This window comes from Dipodomys merriami, unplaced genomic scaffold, assembly GCF_024711535.1.
Source record: "Dipodomys merriami isolate MVZ:Mamm:240054 unplaced genomic scaffold, mDipMer1.0.p SCAF_1499, whole genome shotgun sequence".
NCBI classification, from domain to species: Eukaryota; Metazoa; Chordata; class Mammalia; order Rodentia; family Heteromyidae; genus Dipodomys; species Dipodomys merriami.
This window is the reverse complement of record NW_027202825.1, coordinates 11772-23542: the sequence shown is the minus strand read 5'-3', so window position 1 is coordinate 23542 and position 11771 is coordinate 11772.

Sequence of the window (11771 nt, the reverse complement as noted above, 5' to 3'; positions counted from 1 at the left end):
ACGGCATTTGCAGGGAAATGGATGGACCTAGAAAAAAATCATTTTGAGTGAGGGAAGCCAAGAGCAAAGAGACAAACGGCACATGGTCTCCCTGATATGTGAATGTTAAATCCAAAATGTAAGGAGACACAACAAAGTATACAGGACTGGAGAAACAAAGGACCTCCACTGATCTGGTTGAATCATTACTAAATGGCCCATGCTACTGACACTGGAGGGAAGCCAGGAGGAGGACTCAAAAATAGAGGGAAACAGGGGAAAACATACAACAGTGGGACCCACCAGCTGCACTGGACATTGATGAAAACAAACTAAGCAACTCAATGGCAGCAATGGGAGGGAGGGAATGAGTGGGAAAGAGGGAACGGCTGAAACTAAGCAAAAGGAAAGAGATGTACATATCACCCAGTGTAGAAGAAACAACTGTATTGTCAAAGCTTATAGCATAAACTTTATAGATGACAATAAAGACAATTTGCCCCATGAAGGTTAGAATGTGTTTGTGACTTTAAGTATCACTATCTCACCATACTGTGAAATTTATGTAATCACTTAATCATGATAAAATTTTTTTTAAAGAGGCTGAGATCTGAGGATTGCTGTTCGAAGCTAGCCATGGCAGGAAGTCCATGAGGCTGTACCTCCAATTAATCACAGGAAACACCAGAAATGGTGCTGTGGCTCAAGTGGTAGAACGCTAGTCTTGATCACAAAGAGGCTCAGAGACTGCACCAAGGACCCAAGTTCAAGCCCCAGGACCAACAATATATAAAAAAGTATAAATAAATAAAAATTAAATAAAATGAACAAATAAAAAATAGAGATATAGAGTTCCGGGAAGATGGCGGAGGAGAAGCTGGAATCTGAACAAGCTCTCGCATAGAAAGTAGTTTTAGAGTTCCAGTGAACAGTCCTAAGCCAGAGAATCACACCAAGTGTGCCATAACAGGACAGAGAGTTAGACAAGAGAGGGGAAGCCAAGGAAACGCATCAGCTGCCGCTCCTGCGGCGGGGTCGCGGCGGCGACCACCGCCGCGGGGTCATACCTGAGACACAGAGAGTCGGGGACGAAGGAGCCAGACGCAGTGGACGAGCAGATTCTACTCAACACCAACAAGAACTGACAAGGAGCAAACATCTTCATCCTGCTGTTTGCAGACCAGAGATGACCCAGTATCCAAGACTCGGTGTGAGTACAAGCCCGACATCCTCACTCCTCAGGGAGCAGAGGAGGGAAGGCCACCCCTCCCCCCCCAGCACCGGTGATCTCCATCTTGGATACCGACAAAGCTCAGAGGAGCTGCTAGCTCCAGCTCAGGCCTTGGAATAAAATGAGTCATTTAGCAGGTCACAAGAACTTAACGGCGAAGTGACCTGCCAGACTCAGCTCCATCCAGGGAAAAGTCACCCAGCTCAGGCGCCAGCCATTGGAGTGCCTTGCCTCACTGGGTAACCAGAGCCAGAGGCTGCCCCTCCCTCTAGCAGCCTCAACAATCATTGAAAAACAGAATCCCTGAGAATGGCTCCAGGCTGGGCACTGTGAGCTTTATCACAAAATAGCCCCAGGGAAAAGCTACTGTTTGTTGAAAGGCCTCAACTCTACCCAGAACCTAGCCTCATCACCACATCCCTGTGATTCTCAAAGCAGACCACCCTCCCAGAAAACTAACCTGGGAGGGGGATCTCAAAATCTTGGGTAAAGCAGAGCATTTTTCTGCCTCTTCCAACCAACCGACTTAAGAAACCAATCAAGCCACAGGACCTCAAGCTGACCAGAGACTCCAACAAGAGACTGGTTGCAGACAAAAGGGAGATACAGGATTCTTCCCACTCCTCCCCTCCCCCCCCCAAAAAAAATCAAAACACTTCTTTTTCTTTTTTTTTCTTTTTTTTCCTTCTTCTTCTTCTTTTCTTTTTTTTTGCTTGTTTTTTGTTTTTTGTTACCATATATATATATATATATATATATATATATATATATATATATATATATACATATATAAATTTTTTTCCCTTCTAAAACTTTTATTAATCTTTAATTTTTGCCTCTTCTGAAAAAATAATTGTTTTCCAGTAACTTTTTTTTTTTCTCATCTTATAATTTTTATTTTAGGAATACGTGAATGAGCGTTTTCCTTTCTTTTCTTGTCTTCTTTCTCTGACATTAACCAGGCCCTGAATTCAAGCCCTATGACCAGCACCAAACAACAAAAAAGCTCAAGTGGTTGAGCTGTGGTTCAACGTGTGAAGCCTGCTTGCCTGTTGAAAAATAACAACCCTCAAAGAGAGACATCAGACCATTAAGAATAAGATATAAAACCTGCACTGAAAAAGTAAAACAAAGACCCAGTATAAATGAAAATGCAGGCATGAAAAAGAGCTAATTAAAGGTTTTTAAACCTTTACACTCACACCTGAAATCCGACCTGCTCACAGTCACTGAAATCTGAGGATCATGATTCAAAGCCAGCCCCGGCATGAAAGTCCATGAGACTTGTTTGAATGTGTGCCAGTGATGCACTTGAACTAGAAGTATTTTGCTCATGGCTAGAACTCTAATGCTTCCTGCCTCTTGGTTAATTGGAGATGAGTCTCATGGACTTTCCTGCCCAAGCTGGCCTTGAAAGGCAATCCTCAGGCTTCAAGCTTCTGTGTAGTGCCCTTGGTTTCCTATGGGACTCTTATCTCCTCTTCAGCACCAGAAAATGGTCAAACAGAAAAGGTAATTGGTGGAACTGTGCATCAAATTGTATGAGCTCCAAACCTTGAGGAAGAAAAACAACTAAACTGTTAAGAAGTGAAGGAGAAAGGATGGAAATAGAGACCAGACTCAATCTTCCACAGGCAATGACTGTTAATTGAGATAGAGCAACGAGGAACAGCCTTCCCACAGGCTTGGAGACTGTGTGTCAGAGCTGAGACAGGAGCTAGGTTTTATGAAGTCTGAGCAAGGAGGCAGCTCATGAAAAAGCCACTAGGTCAAAGGCGGTGTGGGTAGGCCCACAGTGGTGGAATGCTCACAGCTGGGCTTAGAGTGATTGTCCTGCTGGAGTCAGGCAGTCGACACTTATCTTTGGTGGGTTGCTGGTATCTGTATGCACCTGGGAAAACAGGGTGGGAATCAATCCTTCATATTCCATCTTTGGATACATAAAAAGAATTGTGCTGAGAAGGGAGCAACATGTTATAGCAAGAACAAAGCAGAGTCTTATCACAAACAAAAATAGTGGGCAGGAAGTGAGTTCAAGCCCTGGGGCCAGCACCATAAAAATAAAAAAGGCAGAATTTCACCTGTGGCTAAAGCTGTAAATCCAGTAACCTTGAGGGGTAAAAAATTAGTACAAATTGCAGGCGATGATTCCAAAACCTAGCACTAGCTCCCAAAATTTTAACATTTTTAAAAAGTCAAAATTTCTGCTTTGGCTTAAATTGTAGATTCTGCTAGTCTTGAATAAAAAAAAAACATTAAAAATGAATAGGATGGTCAGGCCCTCACTTCAAGCCCTGCAAGTGACAAAGTGGCAGATCAGAAGTCACTCCATCTGAGCATGATGAATGAGCTCCCTCTTTAAGACAAGGAATGTCTTACATAAGGTTTTAAACCCCTTTACAGTCTCAGCATATGTGATTGTGGCAGGCAAGACCTGGTCCTGAGTGCAAACTTATGGTGATTCAGAAGTAGAAAGAAGTCCACTGGCCACCCAGGCTGGTTGTATTACTTTTTCAGTTCAGGTTTTATGCCTTATTCTTAAAGGCCTAGTGTCTCTCCATGAGGGTTGTTATTTTTCAACAGACAAGCAGGCCTCACACGTTGAGCCACAGCTCAACCATTTGAGCTTTTTTTGTTGTTTGGTGCTGGCCAGATGTCATGCTGTTGAAAACTTTGGAGAAAGGGGGATATTGACATAGTGATGGGACCATAGATGGCCCCAAATACACTCAGCAGGGGGGAAGGGAGTAGAGAGACCCAGATGCACTTACCCTACTTGCTGTGAGCTCTGTCTCACTCTCTGATCTCACAGGTGCCATTTCTAAACCCTACATGCTTATGAGCCTCAGGTCCATACCCTGTGTGACCCTCTGGCCCCTTATTGGTAACACACACACACATTCGTAACAAACACACATATACACACAAACCTCTTCCTAAGAACAAGCCTGTCAAAGTAACAACCCTAGCAATCTCCTGGCAGGAAACCTAATTGAGCAACGGTGAAAGGTCAGTTTCAACATGCCAGCTTGAGTTTATTGAATATATCTCCTTTCTTTGTGTGAGCAACTTTGTAGCCAGTTGAAACAGGAAGCAGGCATTTTCATGTGGATAAAGGTGTTAGCAGGAGAGGGAGGAAATACTGTTTGTTTTCCTAAACTGTTGTGGAATGTGTGAGAATTGAAGTCTTCACTTATTAAAGTGTGAAGAATTTCTCTCATACAACCTGTTTATTATTATTATCATTATTTTTATATTCCCTGCTTGTCCTGGGGATTAAACTCAGGGCCTGAACACTGTCCCTGAGCTTCTTTTTTATCATCAAGGCTAACAAATCTATCACGTGAGCCACAGCTGTTAAATGGCTTTTTTGCTGGTTAATTTACAAATTTTTCTTCCATCCAGGGCTGGCTTCAAGCAATCCTCAGATCTCAGAATCCTGAGTAGCCAGGATTACAGGCTTGTTATAATTCTAAAAAAAAAAAAAAAGGATTACAGGCTTGAGCAACTAGCCAGCTTCAGAGCCTGATTTTTATAGAATCTTGGAGCCTGGAGATCCCTGAAAAGTTCTTGAAGGCAAGGGGGCAGTGTATTCCCTGGTGGGAGGAATAATGAGGATCAGTATTGGTCCCTTAAAATATTTCATAATCCCTAGAACTCTACAGGGGTTCAGTAACATGGACAAAAGAGATTTGGTGGACATGAATATATTAAAAGGAAACTTTCTCACATTATCTACGGTGGGCCTCATGATATGCTACTCAGGGTCTTTTTTTTAAGAGAGGAATGTCTGAGGGAATGAGATGTGACAGCAGAAACAGAGTTTGGAGAGGTGCTGCTATGAGCCAAGGAATATGGGTAACCTATGTAGACATTGGAAGAGGCTCTGCTTTATATCCTCCCAAAAGGAGACTGCTCTTCACACACCTTGATTTCCTATGAGAGCCCATAAGAACCCTGTGGGATTTATTTTGAATTTGTCATTTCCAGAACTTGGAAATGTTGTTGTTTGGTTGTTTTATGCCACCAAATCGGTAGTCATTTGTGACAATAGCAACAAGACACTGACACATCCATCCTTGGATCTTGCATTCCTACAATTTACTCCAGAATACCACCCATTCCTTAGTGGCATTTGTGGAGAACAGATGCCCTTTAATGTAAGGACATTTTAGAGACCTACTATACATTGTACTTGAAGTAAGAATTACACCTGTTACTCCTCATAACAACTCCGTACTCCATCACCACTACTACCTACACCATTAATTCTCTATTCCTGTGTAACAAATGCTTGCAAACACTAAGCATTTATTCTCACTCAGTTTCTGGGAGTCAGGAATCCAGGAGAAGCTTAGCGTGAGGGTTCTGAGTGAGGAGCTTATGATACAAGTGTGAAAGTTTCCACTGGGTCTAGGGTCATCTCCAGGCATGACTGCTTCCTGCTCATGTACTCTAGTCATCAACTGGAAGTTGCAGCTCCCTGTCGTAGGGCCATCTCCATACACTGCTCACACATGCAATTGTTTCATCCAGAGCAAAGGGTGAAAGAGAGACAGAGATCTCACTGTGAGAGCAGGAGCCACTTACATGGCAATCTCAGAACTGATAGCTCTCATTTCTACTGTATTCTGCTCACTAGAACCACGAACTAGATCTGGCCACGTCTGAAAAATGAAAGTGAAGATGATTGTTACAGTTGGTGCAGTTTTGACCTAGGACTTACTTTAGAGTGTGCTCCCTAAAGGAGACCTGTCCAGCTAATGGCTTATGCATCCTGAAATGAAGGGACAATCTACACCTTATCTATGCTCTGTCATAACCAGTGTCTGAAGGAGTCTGTGCTCAAGATACCTGGTTTCAGAGAGGGTTGGGTGTGCCTGGCATAGTCTGGAACCGCCCCAAGGCTAAGGGTCACTGAGTGGGACAGGAAGAAAAACAGCATAAGAAAAAGGTAAGGGCCCATTATTCTACCACATTGAGAAATTGGCAGTCATGACAAAACGCTGAGGCAGGAAGATCATAAATTCCAGTACAGCTTGGGCTACATCACCCAAGTCTATCTCAAAAAGGAAGGGAGGGAGAGACAAAGGGAGGAAAAATGCAACGAAGGAAAAGAAAAGGAGGAACTAGTAAAGAAAAGGAAGGGATAAACAGAGGAAAGAAGGTAGGAAATTAAAAGACCAATAATAGAGGGAAAGTATATGTTAGGATGTGTAAATAAACCTCAATAATGAACCAACAACGATAAATGACAGCAACGAATTATGGAGAGTTTTTAAAAGAGAAAGAAGCGGTTCCGGGAAGATGGCGGAGGAGAAGCTGGAATCTGAACAAGCTCTCGCATAGAAAGTAGTTTTAGAGTTCCAGTGAACAGTCCTAAGCCAGAGAATCACACCAAGTGTGCCATCACAGGACAGAGAGTTAGACAAGAGAGGGGAAGCCAAGGAAATGCATCAGCTGCCGCTCCTGCGGTGGGGTCGCGGCGGCGACCACCGCCGCGGGGTCATACCTGAGACACAGAGAGTCGGGAATGAAGGAGCCAGACGCAGTGGACGAGCAGATTCTACTCAACACCAACAAGAACTGACAAGGAGCGAACATCTTCATCCTGCTGTTTACAGACCAGAGATGACCCAGGATCCAAGACTCGGTGTGAGTACAAGCCCGACATCCTCACTCCTTCTCAGGGAGCAGAGGAGGTAAGGCCACCCTTCCCCCTCCAGCACCGGTGATCTCCATCTTGGATACCGACAAAGCTCAGAGGAGCTGCTAGCTCCAGCTCAGGCCTTGGAATAAAACGAGTCAGTTAGCAGGTCACAAGAACTTAACGGCGAAGTGACCTGCCAGACTCAGCTCCATCCAGGGAAAAGTCACCCAGCTCAGGCGCCAGCCATTGGAGTGCCTTGCCTCACTGGGTAACCAGAGCCAGAGGCTGCCCCTCCCTCTAGCAGCCACCACAATCAATTGAAAAACAGAAACCCTGAGAATGGCTCCAGGCTGGGCGCTGTGAGCTTTATCACAAAATAGCCCCAGGGAAAAGCTACAGTTTGTTGAAAGGCCTCAACTCTACCCAGAACCTAGCCTCATCACCACATCCCCCTCTTTTGTGATTCTCAAAGCAGACCACCCTCCCAGAAAACTAACCTGGGTGGGGGATCTCAAAATCTTGGGTAAAGCAGAGCACTTTTCTTCCTCTTCCAACCAACCGACTTAAGAAACCAATCAAGCCACAGGACCTCAAGCTGATCAGAGACTCCAACAAGAGACTGGTTGCAGACAAAAGGGAGATACAGGATTCTTCCCATTCCTCCCCCCCCCCAAAAAAAATCAAAAGACTTTTTTTTCTTTTTTTTTTCTTCTTCTTCTTCTGCTTTTCTTTTTTTTGTTTGTTTTTTGTTTTTTGTTACCTTATATATATATATATATAAATTTTTTTCCCTTCTAAAACGTTTATTAATCTTTAATTTTGGCCTCTTCTGAAAAAATAATTGATTTCCAGTAACTTTTTCTCTTTTTTCATCTTATATTTTTTAGTTTAGGAATACGTGAATGAGCGTTTTCCTTTCTTTTCTTGTCTTCTTTCTCTTTTCCTTTCTTTCTTAATTATCTTTTTGTTTTTTATCTAGCTCTACTGAACTTCTGATCTTTTCTTCTCCCTTTCCCATCCTTAAAGTTTTTCACATCTCCTCTATGTCCCTCCCTTTCTCTGAACATATTCACATTCCTCTCTAAATAGACGGTCTTTTAACCTCTATAATAACATTAATTTTTACGTTTCTATTCTTTTTCTGGTCTCTCTTTATTCCCCTTTCCGTCTCTTCTTTTTCTCTCTCTCTCTACTTGCATCCTACCCAACCCATTTCCTGCACTGTGATTAGGACATAGTTAACTCTCCCTGTGCCTCCCCACACCAATCTATTCCTATTTTTTACCCACATCTCTCCCTAATCCTAATAATTTCTGGTTTTCCAAATTCTTTTCTGCGCTTCGAAGTCCTTTAACATATAGTCGTTTGATGTTGAATAGATGTATCTGTTGAACTAGATTGTATCTGTAGACTATTGACTGTACAAATGCAAACTTTGGTTGATGGTTGCCTTAAGATAGTGTTCTAGCACAAAACTGGTGCAATCTTTATCTCAAATGGGCCGAGTAAGGGGGAAAAACACAAGAAAAATGGCAAATTCGGGTATCTCAATTCCCAACCTTGATAATCAGGGATTAGAACAGATAAAGAATAATCCAGAGGAGAGTTCCCAAATAGCTCTACAAACACTAATAGCAAACATGATAAATGAGAAGTTTGACAATGTACAAAGGACTCTGTATGAGCGTGATAGGGAGAGAGAGGAGGCATCCCAGAAGTTTATACAGGAATATCATAAGCGTGAGGAAGCTACTCAAAAACTGATACAGGATTTGCGTGAACAACTTGAGAATACTCAAAGAGAAAGGGAGGAATGGCGTGAGCAGGCTGAAACACGCAAAGAGAACTGCAGGAATCCCACGAACGTGAGGAAGCTAAACAAAGAGTAATACAGGAATTGAGAGACCAGGTAGAGAACACACAAAGATCACTAAAGGCATCCATAGAATCCATTAACAAAGAGCTGAAGGAAGTCAGGGAGACCACAAAGGGAATGCTGAATGGAACCCAACACAAGGAATGGGAGTCCAAAGAAACCATAACCAATCAACTAAGTGATTTGAGAACAAACACTGAACACCAAATTAAGGAAGTAAAGAAATTCATACAAGACCTAAAACAGAGCTTCAACAAAGAACTTGAAGCCATCAAAGCTGACCAATTAGAAGGAAAAGAGATAAAAAACAAAGTAGAGAGTCTTGACAGCAGGTTAGACCATGCAGAAGATCGAATCTCAGGGATTGAAGACAGCCTAGATATTATAGACAAAGAATATACAACCATCCAAGACAAGTCCAAGAACTATAATAGATCTATCCAACACCTGGAAGACACCATCAGAAGGCCCAATCTAAGGATAATGGGTGTAGAGGAGCACCTAGAAACAGAAGTTAATGGTCTAGGAAATTTGTTTAACAGGATCCTAGCAGAGAACTTCCCAAACATACAAAAAGATAGGCCTATTCAGATACAAGAAGCTTTTAGAACCCCAAATAGACCAGACCAGAATAGGACATCCCACTGTCACATTATAATCCACACAGGATCAACCCAGACCAAGGAAAAGATCCTTAAAGCTGTCAAGGACAAAAGGTTAATCACCTATAAAGGGAAACCAATTAGAATTACCTCAGATTTCTCAGCAGAGACAATCAAAGCAAGAAGAGCCTGGAATGACGTATGCCATGCCCTAAAAACAAACAACTATCAACCAAGAATACTGTACCCAGCTAAACTCTCCTTCATAACTGAAGGCCAAATAAAAACCTTCCATAGCAAAGAAAACTTGAAACAATACATCTCCACCAAACCAGCCCTGCAAAAGATTCTTAAAGATGTCCTACACATAGAAAACCAACAAGAACGCAACAAAGGCCAAGAAACTGCACCCAAACTGAGAATCCAAGAACCTTAGGAAGAACGCAGTTTTCACAGCCCCCAAGAAGGTGGATAACATGGCAGGAACTCCCAAATACCTCTCAGTCCTATCTCTTAACATTAACGGACTGAACTCTCCAATTAAGCGACATAGACTGTCTAGTTGGATTAAAAAACAAGACCCTTCTATCTGCTGCCTGCAGGAGTCACATCTTGCCCGTAAAAACAAACACATTTTCAAGGTTAAAGGCTGGAACAAAATCTACCAAGCAAACGGCCCTCATAAACAGGCGGGAGTTGCAATCCTAATATCAGATAAAATAGACTTCAAGTTAAAATTCGTGAGAAGAGATAAAGAAGGTCGCTACATACTAATTAAAGGATCTCTCCTTCAAGAGGATATTATGATTCTAAATATCTATTCACCAAACAATGGAGCCCCCAAATTTATCAAAGAAACACTACTTTCCCTCAAATCCCATATAGATCCAAAGACATTAATTGTTGGGGATTTTAACACACCACTCTTCCCACTAGATAGATCAACTCGGCAAAAACTCAACAAAGAAACCGCAGATCTAAACAGCTGCATAGATCAACTAGACTTAACAGACATTTACCGAACATTTCACCCAGCAGCATCAGAATACACGTTCTTCTCAGCAGCACATGGAACGTTTTCTAAAATAGACCACATTTTAGGCCACAAAGCAAACTTGTGTAAATTCAGAAACATTGAAGTTATACCTTGCATTCTCTCTGACCACAAGGGAATAAAATTAGAACTCAACAACAAAAGCCACCAAAGAAAGTCCGGTATCACATGGAGGCTGAACAACACATTGCTGAATCATGAGTGGGTCATGGAAGAGATTAGAAAGGAAATTCAAATGTTCATGCTATTCAACAAAAATGAACACACAAATTACCAGCTCCTCTGGGACACAGCAAAGGCAGTACTCAGAGGCAAGTTTATAGCTCTGAGCTCCTACATCAACAAATTGGAGAGATCGGAAACTAACAATTTAATGACACATCTAAACCTCCTTGAGAAAGAGCAGCAAGGTAAACCCCAATCCAGTAGACGGAAAGAAATAATCAAAATTAAATCAGAATTAAATGAATTAGAATCCAAAAAAACTATAGAAAGAATCAACAAAACAAAGAGTTAGTTCTTCGAAAAACTTAACAAAATTGACAGACCCTTAGCAAACCTTATCAGAAAAAGGAGAGAACACACCCAAATTAATAAACTCAGAGATGAGAATGGAAACATCACCATGGAAACAACCAAGATTCAGAACATTATAAGGGAATACTTCTCAAAACTTTATGCTAATAAGTTTGAGAACTTGACAGAAATGGACCTTTTGCTAGCAAATATTGACATGCCAAAACTAAACCAAGATGAGTTAAACCAGCTTAACAGGCCCATATCAAGCATTGAAATAGAAACAGCAATAAGAGACCTCCCAGCTAAGAAAAGTCCAGGACCAGATGGTTTTACAGCGGAATTTTACAAGGCCTTCAAAGCAGAGCTCACACCAATACTCCTACAACTCTTCAATGAAATTGAAAGAGAAAGCTCACTACCGAACACATTCTATGAAGCCATCATAACCCTCATCCCAAAACCAGGCAGGGACTCATCAAAGAAAGAGAACTATAGACCCATTTCTTTGATGAACATTGATGCAAAACTTCTCAACAAAATTTTGGCCAATCGACTTCAACAATTCATCAAAAAAATCATACACCACGATCAAACAGGATTCATTTCAGGGATGCAAAGCTGGTTCAATATACGCAAATCAATTAATATTATTCATCACATCAACAGGAGCAAGAATAAGAACCACATGGTTATCTCAATAGATGCAGAAAAAGCATTCGACAAGATCCAACACCCCTTCATGATGAAGGTTTTGGAAAAATTAGGAATCCATGGAACATTCCACAATACAATAAAGGCTGTATATGACAAACCTACAGCCAGCATTATACTCAATGGTGAAAAACTAAAGCCATTTCCTC